The following is a 6,567-nucleotide window of genomic DNA, read 5'->3' on the forward strand; positions in this document are numbered from 1 at the left end:
TTTGAGGGCTAAGGAATCTGGAGGGATTTTTATTTATTTATTTAGAAAAGAGACTATTTACATAGCCTATCTTAAGAAATGAAATCAACAATATCCTATTCAACCCTTTATATCTGTGGTTCTCCCTCTCCCCTTCCTCAGTAGCCTCTCCCTCCCTTTCCGTTCCCATCCAATCCGTGGCCCCTTCTGTTATGAAAGCCTTATCTTTTAGTAATATAAACTACGTTCCTTTTTCTATAGTATGTCGTGTTACTGAAAGCCTTATCTTTAAAACAAACACCAAAAATTTCTCTTTGAAAAAACACAAAGTTGGTGGTGACAATCTGGTCAGAGATTATTTGCACGTGGTTTCCAGTTAACTGACTGAGTTGAATTTAATCCACTGGTTTACACCACGCACTTCAAAAGGCGGGTCGTTGCTGTAGATGTGGTATCCCAGTTCTTCCAGAGGCGGTTCCGAATCTGCTGTAGCAAACTGGGCTGCATCCTCGATTTCCTTCCTCACTTCCACGTCGATTTCCTTGAGTTCTTCCACGCTGGCGAGGTCGTTGTTCACCATCCTGTCCTGAGCAGCATAATGGGGTCGCTCTTACTTCTGACTTCCTGGATTTCTTCTCGGGTACGGTACGGTAACTGACTCCGGGATCGCTCAAGCTGTGTCCGTGGTAGTGGTAGGTCTGCAGCTGCATCAGGATGGGCCCCTTCCCAGCTCTGCAGTGGGCGGCTGCAAACGTTGTAGCCTCGCGGACGCACAGGACATCCATCCCGTCCACCCGGAGCCCCGGAATGAAGTCCCCTCGCTTGTAGTAGTCGGTGCTGGCGGCTGCTCTCTCCACAGACGTTCCCATTCCATAGCGGTTATTTTTGCAGATGAAAATACACGGTAGTGTCCACAAAGCTGCCATATTGTAAGCTTCGAATATCTGGCCCTGGTTGGCAGCACCGTCCCCGTTGAGGGTCAGGCAGACTTCATCTATGTCGTTGTACTTGCAGGCCAGAGCGATTCCAGCCCCCAAGGGCACCTGAGCGCCAACAATGCCGTTGCCCCATAGAAGTTTTTGGCATACATGTGCATCGAGCCCCCTTTCCCCTTCGCACAACCTCCTCTGCGTCCAGTTAGCTCGGCCAGGATCTCTCGGATGGTGAGCTCCCGGGTGAAGGTGAAGCCGTGAGCCCGGTAGGCAGTGATGAGATGATCCGTGGGGTTGATGCCGGCCTCGAGCCCCACACAGCACGCTTCCTGCCCGTCGCACAGGTGGCAGAAGCCGCGGATGATCTTCTGCTTGTACAGCTGGTCGGCCTTCAGCTCCAGGCGGCGCACGGTCTGCATCATCTTGTAGTAGCGGAGCCCGTCCTCCCTGGTGAGCACGGCGGTCTCGGGCGGGCCCTCCTCCAGCCGGTGAAGATCGCATTTCTTAATTTCGAAGGTCGCGTCCCTGGCAAAGCTACGGGATGCCACCAGCACTCTGCGAGCTGGCTGCAGGGCGGCGCCCACCAGCACGCGGGAGACGGCGGCGAGCATCTTCAGGCGGCAGCAGTCGAAAAGGTCCAAAGCGCGCAGCCCCGAGCGTTCTCTCCGCGTCTCCGTCAGGCCGAGCGTCGATTACTATTTTTTAAGACTTGTTTATGAAGATCCTCCAAATCTTCCTGTAATCTGCAACAGGTGTGTCTAAGGTAAAATCCAGCTCACTGATTGGTTTTTCTGACTCTGACCCAACTGATGTGACCAAGTAATGCGATGTACACCTAAAGCAGTGGTTCTCAACCTGTGGGTCATGACCCCCTTGGGGGATTGAACAACCGTTTCACAGGGGTCACCCAATTCATAAAAGTAGCAAACTTACAGTGATGAAGTAGTAACGAAAATAAATTTATGGTTGGAGGGTCACCACAACATAAGGAACTGTATTAAAGGGTCTTGGCATTAGGAAGGTTGAGAACCACTGACCTAAAGGAAACAAGATCTACAAAGTCCAGGTAGTATGGGGCTTGGGTCAAAAGGGAAATATAGGACCTCAGTTCTTTAAAAAGATGCATGATTAGCCATACGGTACAGGACAGATTCCCCACCCTTGGAGAGTCCATGAGAGCAATGTCAAACATTTTCCCCGAGGGCAAGCTACCCTCCCCCTGTTCCTCTGTCCACCAACAGAAGTGAGACCATCTTCTTTGAAACAGACACATTCTGGAGAGGGAGGAGAGGACATCCTGGCCCACCCAGCCCCAAGGATGATGTTCCTGCTCGGAGCACACAATGCATGGGGAGGACCATACGGCTGGCGCCCCCTCCGGTCACGACGTCCCTCACTGAACCATGACACTGTGGGGACAGCACTGGAGACACAGTGCAGGAATAGCGTATGGCCTGGCCCCATCACGCTGGGCGGAGGCACTGAGGGCATGCAGCAGCGCAGCAGGGGGAGCAGAGTGATGAAAACCCTGGGGCATACCAAGAATGGAGTTGGGAGACAGAGTGTGGCACCCCATCAGACTCTACTGGAAAACACTCATAAAGGCCAACAAACAGACATTGAGCTTTTTATAGGCTTTCCCATTTTTGTCTGTGTTTTCTTTTTGTTATTTTGTTCGTGCTTTCTGCTGTTGTTATTGTTGTGTTGGTTTTGACGTCCTTTGTTGTTTTATTTTGGCTTTTCCTGGTTTTGCACTTATTAATGTCTCTGCATATCTATCTAGATAAGATAGGTGGGATAAACAATTCAGAGATGAAATCAAGGGCAATGTAGTAGCAAGGAATTACTAAACACGAATGAAGGCTGAACATGATGGTGAGACAAGAGGAAAGTAAAAGGAAATAGAGGAAAGAACCAGGAGGCAAAGGACCTTTATAGAGGCCTAAATACAGGCTGTACATATGTGTGTGCATGTATGTATGTATATATATATGTGTGTGTGTATATAGTCCATATAGATATGTACTCATATCTATATGTTAAGAATTAAGAAGGAGGGGGAAAAAAGAGGACCTGATGCAAAGGGCTTGAGTGGAAAGCAAATGCTTTGAAAATGATTAGGGCAAAGAATGTACAGATATGCTTTATACAATTGATGTATGTATATGTATGGACTGTGATAAGAGTTGTATGAGCCCCTAATAAAACATTTAAAACAAAACAAAAAGAGTTGTATGAGCCCCTAATAAAATGTTTTAAATAAATAAATTATAAGCTAATATTATTTTCATATCTTAAAAAAGAGAGTTAAGGTTGCAGATGGACATTGGGCATCAACTCAAGTAATCCCTTAACACAAGAACACTTTGTTCTAACAATACGGCTTTCTGTAATGCTCACTTTCCCAAAATGATCACTGAAGACAAATGGTTGCATAAGCAAATGTGGTGAAGAAAGCTGATAGTGCTAGCTATCAAAAGATATAGTGTCTGGGTCTTAAAGACTTGTAGATAAAGAAGTGCCCATCTAGCTCAGAAGCAACAAAGCCCACATGGAAGAGGCACAGCAGCCTGTGTGATCATGAGATGTCCATGGGATCAGGTATCAGGCATGTAAGACCCAGAATAAAACAATACCCAAGGTGAATTGTCTGTGGGGGTGGGGTGGGGGGAGGCAGATGGAATGGAGACCCAATGCCCATCTGTAGACAATTGGACATCCCCTCACAGAGGGGTCACAAGGATGGGATGAGCCAGTCTGGGAGCAGTATAGCACTGATGTAACACACAACTTTCATCTAGTTCTTTGGTGCTTCCCTCCCTCACTATCATGACCCCAATTTTACCTTACAAATCAGATTAGACCAGAACACACCCACTGCCACAGATAAGAGCCTTCAACACAGGGAATCTAGGATACATAACCCCCTCAGGGCCAAGAAGGAGAGTAGAGATGCCAGGAGGATTAGGGGAAGGTAGGGGAAGAAAGGGGAAATCAATCACAAGGATCAATCTAGAATCCCCTCCCAGGGAGACGAATAATGGAAAAGTGGGTTAGGGGTAACAGAGGACAGTGTAAGATATGGAAAAAAAATCTATAATTTATCAAGGGTCTGTGAGGGAGGGTGGGTGGGGGAGGGAGCAGGAATAAATGGGGAGTTGATATCAGGGGCTCAAGTGGGAAAAGAATGTTTTGAAAATGATGATGGTGGCATATGTGCAAATGTGCTTGACACATTGGACGAATGTATGGATTGTGATAAGAGATGTAAGAGCCCCTAATAAAAGTATTTTTTAAAAAGAAGAAACAGACACATTCTACCCCACCCCCTACCCCCATACATGAATGTCCACTGACATGTACTGAACACCGATATAGAAGTGTCTACTCAAAAAACGTTACCATAGGACTGGCATTGCCATCTGTCATGGGCTATTTGGTTCTCTCTTATTCCAGCTACTAATGAGACTGAGGTGAGGCCTCTGCTGGATAAGTGTGTCTTATGTTATACAAATGGATTACAAGGGCTAAACAGTTTTATCATTCCACTGCCTAGGAGGCAGGGTTGGGTTATTGTACGACCTGAGAGCTGCTTCTCATCTTTGTTTTGGTGTTTTTCCTTGTAGTAGTGATCTCATACAATATGTGTCTTTTTGTGATGGGCTAAGGCCACCAAGGTTGTATTTTCCAACTCCTGTTCTCCTTTCTTTCCAACTTTCACATTCCAATTGCCAATAGTTATCATTGCATCTTGATGGTATATCCCATCAATTTCAGCCTGAAAAAGTTGGTAGAATTCAACTTCTTCTTCACTAGCTTTAATGGTTCATGTACAAATTTGAATGCCTATTGTACTGACAGAATGTCCTTCTATATAGATATTATCCAACCATAGACAGAATTTTACTTCATGCCATAACTTGAGATGTCCATTTTTATGATGAAATACCAGTGACATAGCTTCCAGCAGCAATAGAAATACGTATGTCACCACAGTACAATAAAGTGTGGCAAATAGCAGGGAAACAAACAAACAAGGGGAACAAATGAATCATAGTATAAAGACTGAGATTTAGAAGGACAAAAACAAAGAACACATTTAAAATATTTCAAGCTGTACAAAATGAAGAAAAAAATTCAAGGCTTGAGTTGCAAGAATTGAAGGATTCCATGGTTGAAATGTTGAACAATGCATGAAGCATCAAAAGAAGATGGAAGGAATACACGGAGTCACTGTACCAGAATGAACTGGTAGACAATCAATGAAAGAGGTATCATATGGTTTTAAAAACCCAAAAAACAAAAACCTAGTGGTCTGAAAGGAAGATTTCTAATTCGCACTTGTGATATTAGCAAATAGGTAGGCTCCAGTAATTGGCTGAATACCTATGGAAATATATTGACACAACGGCTGAAACAATGGGTTCAAATATGAGGATTGTGAGGATGTCACAGGACCCTTATTGTACTGTTCATGGGCCATTGTGGGCTGAAACTAATTCGATGCCACCTAACAGTCACTCTATCAGTTATATGTTAATGGTGATGGAATAATTTGGAAAAGGATATCAATAATAGTTGTACAACATGAGGATTATAATGAATGACACTGAATTATACAGGTAGAAGTTGTTGAACTGAAGAATGTTTTGCTGTGTATATTTTTGCCACAATTAAAAACAAACTAATTGTACTAATACCAATGAGTACAGGAAGAAGATAATGTTCTAAAATTGATTGTGATAAAGATTGTGCAACTCTTCTTGATATGATTAAACTGTTGATTATGTGAATGAAGTGCCAATAAAACTTAAAAAAAATAACACCGTGAAAGGGGAGCTTATAGCATTAGTGATTTTATAACTTCACCCAATGGAATTGGACAACAGAATTTTATGTAAATGGATATATTAAAATGTGCAAGATATGTCAATAACACTATTATAAAAATAATAACACCAGGGAGGTACAGATCCTAATTACAATCAACCATATGAGATCAAAAGAGCTTTTAGTCAGGGTTAAAATTCAGAAGACATGAAGGGAAAACAGTAAAGGGCAAATGGGAACAGCAAACACAGGGAAGAAGTGGGAAGAATGCTGTTCCACTGTGGTGATTATAATCAGTGTAACAACACAAAATTTGTATAAATTATTCAATGGAAATCCATTTTGCTCTGTAAACTTTCACCCAAAGCACATACACAAAATAACAATTCCAATAATAATTTCTAAAAAGATGCAGGAGTGGAAGAATGGATAAGGAAACATGACTCATCAATCTGTTGCTGACAAGAGACATGCCTTCGACACACAAAAGATCTAAATATCAAGGAATTCAAAACAAACAAACAAAATAGCAACATAAAGCAAATATCAACCAAAATAGAGCAAAGGTGGCAATATTGTTTCTGATAAAATTGACTTTAAAGACAAAAATGAACACATTACACAATAATGTGTATGTCATGCCCAGTCACTTCTGGCTACGCAGTGGCAAAGAGAAGCCAACTCCAAATCTGTCCAAGGTTGTGTTCTATAAGGCAGAAGTCAGATATGTCTCAACACTCCATCCTTCTTCATTCTATTCTGAAAACCATTACCCTTCTTACAGTGCTGTACTTTTCTGCTGGGTTTTATAATCAATTACAATGGC

The 6,567-nt window shown here is 43.2% G+C and overlaps 1 pseudogene; it reads right to left on the bottom strand.

Moving 5' to 3' along the window:
• Positions 1 to 355: 355 nt before the first annotated feature.
• Positions 356 to 1,522, bottom strand: LOC142454329 (pyruvate dehydrogenase E1 component subunit alpha, somatic form, mitochondrial pseudogene; annotated as a pseudogene).
• Positions 1,523 to 6,567: the final 5,045 nt, after the last annotated feature.

The sequence above is a fragment of the Tenrec ecaudatus genome, chromosome 8 (genome assembly GCF_050624435.1).
Source record: "Tenrec ecaudatus isolate mTenEca1 chromosome 8, mTenEca1.hap1, whole genome shotgun sequence".
Classification (NCBI taxonomy): domain Eukaryota; kingdom Metazoa; phylum Chordata; class Mammalia; order Afrosoricida; family Tenrecidae; genus Tenrec; species Tenrec ecaudatus.